The 11869-nt window shown below is 49.7% G+C and overlaps 1 pseudogene; it reads right to left on the reverse strand.

Moving 5' to 3' along the window:
• Window positions 1-8572: 8572 nt before the first annotated feature.
• On the reverse strand, window positions 8573-9686 carry LOC118520840 (small ribosomal subunit protein uS5 pseudogene; annotated as a pseudogene).
• Window positions 9687-11869: the final 2183 nt, after the last annotated feature.

Consider the following 11869-nt stretch of genomic DNA (forward strand, 5'->3'; position numbering starts at 1 on the left):
ACTCTCACGCAGGCCTGGAAGCCATTGATTATAGGGTGTGCATCGGCCCAGTGCCGTTGGTCCCAGGGTGTGCTGTATTTGGGGCTGCCTCTACTCTCTGGACTGGATCACACGTTGGCTTCCTTTAATCACAATGAGAACGAGATTGTAGCACCTGGTTAAGGGGTTTGGAATGCCCTTGATGCTCTGTCAAGGGCAAGGCTCACACAGTTTCTGGCTCGCTCTGCTTCTCGGGCCGGCCTCCAGGCGGGGACCCACAGTTATCTGAGCAGCACCGTGCCCCGGGGGGGGGGGCGCACACGGAGACACAGGGAGCGAGCACAGAGGGCTTCCTCACAGGCTGTGGGCAGACAGAAGCCCAGCCACCTGCCAGCAATAGCAAATAGGGGTTTTCTCCATTTTCTGTGTTGTTGTCATGTCTTTCCGCCTCATCTGCTACTTTTCTCAGGGCAGAAATTGTCCATCCCTGAGAAATCCAGTTACAGGTTGCTTTTCTCTCTAATCTGGGCATAGCAGAAAGAACACGTGGGGCTTCCTTCCAAAGGGACAGTCATCAGGAGATGAGCTGGTGCTGTGGGGCCTGCCTTCCAGCAGTATGCTTGGCCTTTGGGTGCACCTTGCTTAAGAACACTGGTCAGCTCTGACTTGTTCCTGGAAGAAGGAGAAAGGATGACCGAAGTCTGTGGGCTTCTGTTCATTTTGGGGGTTTTCCAAGTAGCTACGGTTATTTATTTAGTCTTCAGATCTTATTGAGGACCTACTATAAGCCACTGTATTAGTTTGCTAGGGTTGCCATAAAAATCTGCTGCAGACTGGGTGGTTTATGGTCTGGCAGCTCTGCAGGCTGAAGTCCAAGATCGGGACGTTGGCCGGGTGGGTTCCTCGGGGGCCGCACACTCCCTGGACCCTGGTTTCTCTGAGAGCCCGAGGCTCCCTGCTCAACGCCTGTCCCTCAGCACAATTCAGGTCACTCTATGTGTACTTTCCTAAATAAAAAAACCTGCTCGGTCAAGCCCAGTTCATGGCCTCCCTTCTGGGGGCAGAAAGTAGAATACGTTGGATCATTGCCATTGTAACAGGTGCCCCCTCCTGCAGGGGGCCCGTGTGGGGGCTGCGAGGCTGGCTGTCCTGGACAACTCTGCCGCAGGGGTGCGGGCGGCTGGTGCACAAGGGAGGGGGCCGCCTGGCTTTAGGAAGAGGTTTGCAGATTGGCTTTCTTCATTTTGGAAACCATCTGGCAGTGTTATCTGGACTGTTTTTAAAAATTAAGTGACGCGTCCACACTTTCTAGGGTTTACGTGTCCAACAGTGCCTGGCTCATTATAAATGCTCAGTGACTTTGAGTTTAAGATGTTTCCTATGAACTGAAAGGCATAAAGAAATACATATGCATCTTCCTTTAGATTATAGGTCTGTCAGCTTTGCCGGAAAGATGTGGATGATCTTGGTGGTGAAGATGGGGTGGTGGCTGGTGGTAGGTGGAGGACAAAGGCCCAGAGGAAGGAAGGAGGAAAAGGAAAGAAGGATGACTGTGACATCATGAACACATCATGATGACATTGTTGAGACAATGGTGTTGGAGAAGGTTGAGGTGCTGTGCCTTCTTGAAGCTCACATTTGCCCACAGAGCAGAGATGAGGGCAAGTCTTCCTCTCCTGAGACTCCCTTCCCTCTTGGGGCTTGTAAAGCCTGCCCGATTTCCCCTGCTCATAGTTATTGATAATGTCAAATTTAATGGCAAAGAGGAAACCCTATGTAGTTTCTTGGCACTAGAGCTTCTTCTTCCTTTTTAAAGATTTATTTATTGGTGTGCCTGGGTGGCTCAGTCGGTGAAACATCTGCCTTCAGCTCAGGTCATGATCCCAGGGGCCTGGGATCAAGCCCCTTCCAGGGCTCCCTGCTCAGCGGGGAGCCTGCTTCTCCCTTTCTCTCTCCCTCTGCCTCTCCCCCTGCTCGTGCTCACTCTCTCTCTCTCAAATAAATAAATAAAAGCTTAAAAGAGAGCGAGAACAAGTAAGAGAGTGCAAGAGTGGGGGGAGGAGCAGAAGGAGAGAGAGAATCTCAAGCATACTCCCCGCTGAGCACAGGGCCCACCGCAGGGCTTGATCCCATAACCCTGAGATCATGACCTGAGCCAAAACCAAGAGTCAGACGCTCAACTGACTGAGCCATCCAGGCACCCCCTCAAACTTCCATTTTAACTTCAGTTAGATTTGGTTGGCAAGAAGAAAGATCTAGATCTGTAACCTGAGATGTTTTTGTAAGCTAGCAAGAGGATTTATTCAGCTTATATAGAGGTGGTTTTACTCCTAAGAGGTCAGGTCAAAGTTACTGGGTTAATTATAACAAGTTGGTAAGTGAATTCAATTATCTATGGCAAACATTGTTCATAACTTTAAGAGAATAAGCAGGGCTTTCTGTAACAAACATATTCTAACATCCGACTTCCTATAGCAGACATTTAAGGGTATCTAGAGTTAATCTCGATTTAAGGTTACAGGTGAGCAATGAAGACAAGTTCTCTGAAGATGGAGGCTGCGGGTGGTAGTGACCAGACACACGACATATTCCATTTGACCTTAAAGGAGACTTTGTTCCCTTGGGGGGAGTTGATTCTGTCCTGCTGCCTCACACGTTGCGGTGTCATGAATGAGCCCTGTGCAAGGGGCAAACAGCGTAATGCAGAATCACATTTTCCTCAGTGGTTTTCCCTAGCATGAGAACGAGTAAACAAGGAACCAACGAAACTCAAATTAAGCAGAAGAAAGAGGACAATAAAGATAAGAACAGAAATCAACGAACTGGACTGCAGATAAACAACAGAAAAAAATCAATGACACCCAAAGTTGGTTCTTGGAGATCAACCAATCTGATAAATCTCTAGCAAGACTGGGTGGGAACTGAGGAGCTGAGGCCGTGAGTACCAACATTAGGAGCAAGTCCAAAATGGCCAACAGATTCAGCACACATTAAAGGGATAAGAGAATATTATGAATAATTTATGCCAAAATATTCTACAGCTTAGATAAAACAAGCAAATCCCTTGAAAGACAACCAGTCAAACCCATGCAGGGAGGAACAGATATGCTTAGTGTTCTTACATGTATGAAAAAAATGAATTTATAAGGAAAAACCTTTTCATAAAGAAAACTACAGCTTTACTGGTGAATTCTACCAAAATTTAAGGAAGACATAATATCAATTCTATGCAAACTTCCAGAAAACTAAAGAGGAGAGAATACTTTCCAATTTGTTCTCTAAGGCCAGCGTTACATTGATACCTGCGTCGGAAAAAAAGACAATACAAGAAGATAAAACCACAGATCACTATCCACCATGAACTTAGATGCACATATTCTCAACAAAATTTTAGCAACTTGAATCTAAAAATATATAAATATAGGAGAGCCTGGGTGGCTCAGTGGGTTAGGCGTTCAACTCTTGATCTCAGCTGAGGTCTTAATCTCAGGGTCGTGAGTTTAGGCCCTGAGTTGGACCCATGCTGGCCATGGAACCTACTTAAAAGAATACATACAAATTGGAGCACCTACGTGGCTCAATTGGTTAAGTGTCCAACTCTTGGTTTTTGCTCAGGTCATGATCTTGTGAGTTGCGGGATTGAGCCCTGTGTCGGTCTCTGTACTCAGCAGGGAGTCTGCTTGAAGATTCTATCCCTCTGCTCCTGCCTGCACTCTCTCTCTCTGTCTCAAATAAATAAATAAATCTTTACAAAAATATGCACATATGTATGTATATAATGTGTATATCTAATATATACGTGCATATGCGTACATATGTATGTGTATATATATGTATGTAATGTGTACGTGTGTGTGTGTGTATAAATGCATCATGGCCAAGAAGGATTTATCCCAGGAATGTGAGGTTGATTTGACATTCAAAAATTGGCATAATCCACCGTGTTAACAAATTACAGAAGAAAAACCATATGATGATCTCAACAGATGCAGAGAGAGCATCTGACAAAATCCAGTGTCTGTTTCTGACAAGAACTTCCAGTGAGTGAGTATTAATAAAAGTACTTTCACAACCCGATCAAGAGAATGTCCAATCTACAGCTGATGCTCTGCTTAATGGTGAGAGAAACTTCATGCCAACACACCTGAATATATATACATGGAACATAATGAGTGCCTAGAAGGAATGACAACTCAGCAAAACTGACAAAAGGATACACAGAACACAGTGCATCACCTACTATTAAAGCAGTGAAACTTAACATTAGAACTTTCCAGCAAAGACAGCCCCAGACCCAGACGGCACCACTATTGAATTCTATGAAACGTTAGTGAAGAAATAACTCCAGTCTACACTCTTGATTTCCATGAATTAACGGTCTTTTCATTAAACTCTCCAGTCACGCCCTTTGAATGTACCATTCATTTCCTTCTGGGGCCCTGACTGACGTACTCTATCTTGAGACAACTCATAAAACCAGAAATGTACAGTCTTTGGGAATGTATTGAGTGCATCTCTATTTTATGAATCACAACAGCATCACATTTCCCCCCAAACTGGGTGCACAGTCAGTACTAGTTATTCAGTGTTCAACCAGTGCTTGGTTAGTACAGATTTGTGGGTCCCTTGTAATTATTCCCTGTGCTCTCAGCAAGGACCCATAGCCCTGAGCTTGGAACCCCTGTCACAGATCATTGGAAATCGGGGCCATCAGTCACCATTGCCTTGAAAATCACCTGTGACTTAAGTCACAGACCCCAACCTGGCTGGTTAACAGAATCACCCGAACCTTCAAAAATGCTGAGTCCTAGGTTCCACCCAAGACCTGCTGTGTTTCACCCCCAGTGGCTCTGATGATCATCCATGTTTGAGATCAACGATTTCAGTAACTGAGAGCCCCTACAGGGGACTGGGGAGTTTGATTCATAGAAGTCTGGCTCTTGGAAATAAAGGTCAGCAATGAGAGTGAACAATTCACTTTCGGTAAATTCAACGTAGCTTGCCTACCGTCGGGGCTCACAGTACTTCCTGTGCTTCCTCCCTTCCTGGACACGTGGAAGATGTTCACCAGCCCCACGGCCGTGACTGACTCCTGCCACTGGTCTGGGAGCAGAAGGGGCATGTGTCACTTGGAGCAGGTAAAAGCTGCTGGTTCTCCATGTGCTCGTCCCGCTCTGCAGTGACTCTGACGTCACCCCCTGGGGGCCATGCTGGGCATGAGTGGGCCATCTGTTGGGGACAGCCGCCTACAGACTCCAGACCCGCAGCACAAAGTAAACCTCATTGAGAGAGTTTGAAACTGATTGTAATTCCAGCGAAATCTATCTCATCTGATTTACCATGGTTGAGATATTGCTTAGCTATTAAAGATTATGATTCTAAAACTACATAGCATCCTGGGAAAACGCTCAGGAAGGGGAATTGGGGTGCTTAAATCTGCCTCACCCACCAGGAGTTTGCTTGACCTTGACCTAAATCCTGCCCCCAACAGAGTATTCATAGCGTTCTTTGTAGACTATGAAGGTCAAGGAAGTGGGATTGCTGGAGAACTTCCTGGAGGGAGCCTCCTGAGAGGCACTGATGGTGTGTGCACCTTGTGGGGGGCGTGGAGATGGCCACCCCGCCCCCTTCAGGGAGGGGACCTGCTGCCCGCGATGCTGGGAGGCCGGCCAGGACGGGTCCTGGTGGCAGAGTGGCCCCAGCTGCAAGGGCTCACCCTGGCTTCCGGGGAGCGAGCCAGTGACCGGGGAGCGGTGTGTGCTGGGGGTCCGGCCCTCCGAGCTCTCAAGGGCTTCCAGAGGGGTTGCGTTGAAAGACTTCCTGACGAAGAGAAGCCACTCAGGAAAGAAAACATCAAAGCCATTTGCCACAAAGGCCCTGGAAACTGCTGAGACGGCGTTCGGGTAGGGCTCCTTCCCGCGGCGATCACTCACGTCCGGCTGTATATTTTCCTGGCCGCGCTGCCCCTGACAAGATGAAGTGCGTTCCTGACACACAGAATTTTCCAATAAAGATTTCATTGTCTTGTTCCCCCGTGAGGAGTGATAAGTGAACTTGGTATCTCTCTGTTCAACCTTCATCAATAAAAAATTTTTCTGGTTGGGTTATCCCCGTTGATTCTTAATGAAGTGGCGTTTTATGAGGTGCCGTTGAGTTCTAAACTTCGGAAAGAGTCAGGGATCTACGGCCTGGCAGAGTGGATGCATTAAACATTGAAATGTATATTAATGGCTGTGTGCATACATAATGCGGCGAAATAAATACACAGTTATCGGGGATTTAATACACCTCAACCAGAAAAGGATATATCACGCATTAAAACATAATTACTGGCTGGAAATAGAAGGAGATCACCTGCTAAAGCAGATTCATCAAGCTGACTCACGTATTTCACCCACGGAACCAGACGAGTACCTACTGAGCCTGACATATTACCGCCCCGCCCAGACACGCGGCAAATGATTTAGATCCGTAGCACTAATACACTAAATCGGTGACCACCCCTTGACTGAAATATATTGTCACTTAGTGAAAAATATCTTTGTGACAGAGCACACTGACTGAAAATTACATCCACCGTACGGTCTGGTAAACTCAGCCGGGGCTGCCCCCTGATCAGGCCACAGCTGAGTGTGGGCCTGCTCCCTGGGGCCCGGGAAGGGCGGAGGCCGGCCATGCTAGTGGGGGGCAGCTCCCCGTCTGTGAGTCAGTCGGCGATGGAGGCCAGCACAAGCCGAGAAGCCCTCCCCACGCAGGGGTCTCTGGGGACAAAGGAAGGGGCGGGTGCGGGGCTTCCCTTGCTGGCTGCAAAGCGTGGGGCAGGAGGCTGCCGTCGGGGAGCCAGTCTGACTGTATTTTCGCTATAAATTCAGCTTATGTTACCCCTTTCTCTAATCTCCAAACACCATTTTGTGTGGGGGTGTTTGTGGGGGTGGGGAGTGGAAAACCCTTTCTAGGCGTTTCTTGGAGTTTCTCTTTAAAGATCTTGCTTCTCCCAGAGCACTTGGTGTTCACCTTCAGCAAGTTTAACTCCCAGAGGGACGTGTGTGTGTGTGTGTGCTGTTCGTGAGTTTGTGTAAGAGTTGGTGTGTGAGCATGCGTGTGTGTGAGCGTGCATGTGTGCGTGTGTGTGTACGCCGGGCGGGATCTGCTCCAGGCTGGAGGTCTGTGCACACTGCCGAACCTGGCCAGGAGCTGAGGACGGCGGACGCAAGAGGTGGAGGGAGGTGTAGAGAGCAGCCGGCCCGGCTTCTTTGTGTTTCGGGTGCGGACGCTGTTCTGAAAAGGCCAGTGACGTGGCCTTGGTCCCATTCTTTTCTGGAGGGTCGGGCTCGCCTGATTCTCAGGCCGCTGGAGGGGCCCCATCTCCCCAGGGTATGAGCTGAGCCTGCAGGAACACGTAGCCCCACGTCTGCTCAGCAGCAGCTGGTGACCAAACGTGATGCGGAGCACGATTCCTGGACTGCGTGATGAGTACCTTCGGTTTTGTAAGAAACCACTCAACGGTCACGTTTCGAGTCCCCACTTCTGATCACTCAATTCACAAAGTGTGTAATTGACTAAACCTTGGAATTTTCTATGTATTTCCATTCTGGAAATAACACTCTCTCATTTGTTCAGTCTGAATTTTGCGGCTAGAGACCCAAATTGATTTTAAGCCAGAATTCCTGGATCTCTTAGTCTGTTTCCTCACCTGCACAAAGGACCTATGGTGGGTGAATTCCTAAAGTCTGACCGAAATGATTCAAAGTGAGAAAAAACTGAGTAAGTACGGCAGAGTCTTGGCAGTCGTGGGGGTGGTGGGGGCCTGCAGGCTGTCCCTGCCTTCTACTGTCCCAGAGCTTTTTGATTTCTTCCCATATTTCTCCTCTGAAACTAGGGGGTCTCTGAAAGCTCCCTGTGACTTATTCTGAAGCCCACAGGGGCTCCCCGGCAGCAGCCTGAGGAGGCCCAGGTTGGAAGAGGGAGCCGAGCAGGTGCACCAACACACACGTGCTGCTGGTGCGTTGGGGTCTTCCAAGGGCCCCTTCGGTAATTCAGTGCTCACAAAGGGCATGAGGGGACGTCACGAAGGGGACGGGGCAGCCCGCCTGCAACACACAGGAAGGGGCTCAGGCGGAGGAGGCTTGTTAAGAATTCACCTTCCCAGGTCCCATCTCTAGAGGCTCCGATTCAGCAGGCCCAGGATGGGGCCCAGCAATCTGTATTTTTAATAAGCACTTGCTGTGTACTGAATTGTGATCTTCCCAAATTCATATGTTGAAGCCCTAAAGCCCCCATGTGTTGACTATTTGGAGATAGGGCTTTTACAGAAGCAATTAAGGATAAATCAGATAAAAAAAGGTGGTGCCCTGATCTGATAGGATTAGTGGGCTTATGAGAAGGGACAGGAGCTCGCTGGCTCTCCATCCCCCATGAGGACAGAGCAAGGGGGTCGCTGTCTGAAAACCAGGAGGACAGCTCTCCCTAGAAACCAAACTGGCCGGCTCCTTGATCTTGGACTTCCAGGCTTCAGAACTGTGGGAAAGCCAATTTCTGATTTTTTTTTTTTTTTTAAACTGGCTTGAATTCCCTTTATTTTTCTTGTATAAGACTAAGCGGTGGCCACAGCTGGAGCCCGGTCCTCCGCACGGGGCCTCGGGTGTGGGTCTTTACAAGCTGTCGGTGAATTCCTGATGGGGCGACGTGGTGGACACGGTCTCTTTCCAGAGATATCTCCAGCGGCGAGACAGCTGTGGGTCTTGGGAACGGCGTCAGAGTGGCCTTGGCAAAGTCGCCCAGTGGGACAGTACAGTCCCTGGCCGAGGGGCAGCAGCGGTCAGACCGCCGTCACCCGTGTGCCAGGGCCTCGGGGGGGGGGGGACGGGATGCTCCGGCACGGAGACGCAGTGGCCGGTCACCTTGCACGGGACAGTGCGGGGCTTGTCGCTCTTGCTCCCCCAGTAGCCTCGCCGCACAGGATGCCGGAAAGCGTGGCCAGGATCACGGCCCCACCGAAGGCAGTGGCTGCCCCCTTGGAGCACCACCCAGACCGACGTGTCCGTTGTCGTCTCCGACGGCAACGAGTGCCTTGAGCCTGGTCCGATGGCCAGCAGGGGTCTGCTTTTGCACCCGCAGAGTCTTCGAAACCTCATCCCTGAGGGATGCCCCCAGGAAAGAATCAGTGATCTCAGATTCCCTGGTGGGCAGGGAGAAGAGATCGATCTCCTCCAGGGACTTGATCTTCATGTCCTTGACCAGGCGGCCCAGCTTGGTGGCGGGGATCCCCTCCTTGTCCTCAGCCTTGCCTCGGTGCGCTCTGTGGCCTGGCCCACAACCATGGCCAAGGCCATGACCCTGGGTCCTGCGGCCAAAGCCTCCCGTTCCAGGGCCCTGGGCCCTCCGCACCCTCCCATGGCACCAGCCTCATTGGCTATTTGCCATTTTCTCGAAGAAGCCAATTTCTGATGTTTAAGCCACACTGTGCATGCTACTCTTTCATACAGCCCTACAAGGGATTCTGATGCTGGGTCCTTCCATAGACAAAGAAACAAAGACGTCACAGCTGGGTATGTTGTCGGAATCAATATTTGAACCCGGGTCTGTTGGCTTCCGTAGCCCGAGTCATTCTGCCCTTTGTTGACCCAGCACCGGATTTGCCTTTAGAACCAGAGGTCACAGGAAGTAAGGGGGGTACCTTGGGCCCCCAGTGTGGGTGCTCGGTGCATGCTCTGCTCATACCAGCCTCACGCCCTTCTTCACGGTGGGCTTGTGCGGACGGTCCTGTCACCCCTGTTTAATAGATAAGCACATTGAGGGGCAGAGAAAGAAAAGTTGCCCAGCTAGAGAATGGCAGAGTCAGGATGATTTGGACCCAAGACAGTCTTCCCCTTCCAGCATGTTACTAGTCTCCATAAGGGCTCTTCCCCTGTGATGTCATGGTGGGAGCCTGGGGCATGTGTGGGCACACAGCCGGGGGGCTTTTCTGAAGCTCTGAGACCCATCTGGAGGTGACATGCCTGAACTTACCGGATCCCTTTCATGTGTCTCTCTTCTCATTTCCTCCTGGCTTTGGAGACCAGAGAGTGGCGTCTTCCCAGGGCCTTGGGCTTGGTCATATTTATCAAGGCTGCTCCCTGGATCTTCCTCCATGCTTGTTAGATTGTTCTTTTACCTTAAGATGGAGAGCCCATTCCGGGAAGGTACATATATTTTTTTCCAATTGATTTCTTGTCAAGACTAACAAGATCAATCAAATCATATGGCCAATAAAGCTGATTTAGCATTCATAAAGCCCCGTGACATCTCATATGTGCTGAGAATGAATGACGTGGAGGCAAAGCTGCTCTGCATCCCTTCCCTCCTGGTGACAGGAGGGTGTCCTAGCCACACGCTCAGCTTCCGGGCTCCCTTCCCACCCAGCCGACAGGTGCCAGGGAGTGCACAGGGCAGGGAGCTCCTTACGACGCTGGTAGGAAGCAAAGCTACCAAGAAGGCAGCAGGAGAGATTTTATCCATGAACTAGCAGGAGGATGGTGCCATTAGAGAGGGACTATCTGAAACGCTCAGGAGAAAACATAATTGGGAAAATCAATACTTTCCCTTTTGACCTTGTATTGGGACACTCTGTTGCTTACTCCCACCCACGGTCTCATAAAGAGCAGTGCTTGCAGAGCTGTGATTGAACCATGTGACCTAGTCCTCCTTGGTCGTGGCTGCTTGGCCAAGGCCAGGCACCCGGTCTAGGAGAGGTCCGAAGAATCCTCCCTTTGGAATCTGAAGGTGGGCACTTAGAGACTGAGCGGAGGATAGAGGGATAGAGAAGAAGCCAACAGTTGAAGGGTAGCTCGTCCCATCAGTGGTGAGGAATGAAGCTGAAGGTTCACGGGATCCTTTCCCTGGGGTCTCTGGAGGTGATCCTGGCCCTATTCAGCTTCTCTTGTGATTCCTGAAACCTAGTACTCCATCATAAACCCCCTTTCCTGGAGATAGCTGTGTGGATTTGTATTTCAGACCACCAAATATATCCTGATTGAAACATGTCTTTGGGGAGTAATCTGCCCCACCTCATACAGATCTTAGAACTGAGAAATTTTATGTATGGCAACCTTCACAGACCATGCAGTTCTGGGGGTGCTGATTTGTGGCCGGTAGGAGTGTTTTTTGTGGGTTGCACTAACATTTCTTTGGAATATTTTTAGATGCTCCTGTAGGCTCTCCTGTTTACCCCAGGCCCCACCATTCCTTTTATCTTACACTTCGCTTTCTTCACACAGTGCTACTCTTACCCAGCCCCTGAGGACATTCACCTGTGACTCCTATCCGAGCCCAACCCTTGAACTTTTCAGAGAGGTGAAGTGACTTTCCCGAGGCCACACAGTTAGGCATTATCACGCCTGGGGCCAGGATTGAGTTTTTCTGACTCCTAAGAGAAGTGGAAATGGAATAGGAGCTGTGGTGTTTAATTCCCTTCCCCCTGACTTTTTGGAGATGTAATTGACATATAACATTGTGCAAGTTTAAGGTGCACAATGTGATGGTTTGATACACGTATATGCTGTGAAATGACTGTTACAATAAGGTTAATTGATACATTGTGATGGTTAATTTTATGTGTTGACGTGACTTGGTCAAAGGATGCCCAGATAGCTGGTAATTTCTGGGTGTGTCTGTGAGGGCGTTTCCAGAAGAGATTAGCACCGGATTCAGTAGACTGAGTTACGAGATCCATCCTCACGGCTGTGTGATCCACCGAGGGCCCAAATGGGGCAAAATGGCAAAGGAAGAGTAAAGTCTTTCTCTGTTCTTGAGCTAGGATAGCCATCTCCTGCCCTCGGACCTGGGAGCTCCTAGATGTTGGGTCTTCAGACTCATACTGATTCATACCAACCACTTGCTTTCCCAGTTCTTG

Source organism: Halichoerus grypus, chromosome 12 (assembly GCF_964656455.1).
Source record: "Halichoerus grypus chromosome 12, mHalGry1.hap1.1, whole genome shotgun sequence".
Taxonomy (NCBI): domain Eukaryota; kingdom Metazoa; phylum Chordata; class Mammalia; order Carnivora; family Phocidae; genus Halichoerus; species Halichoerus grypus.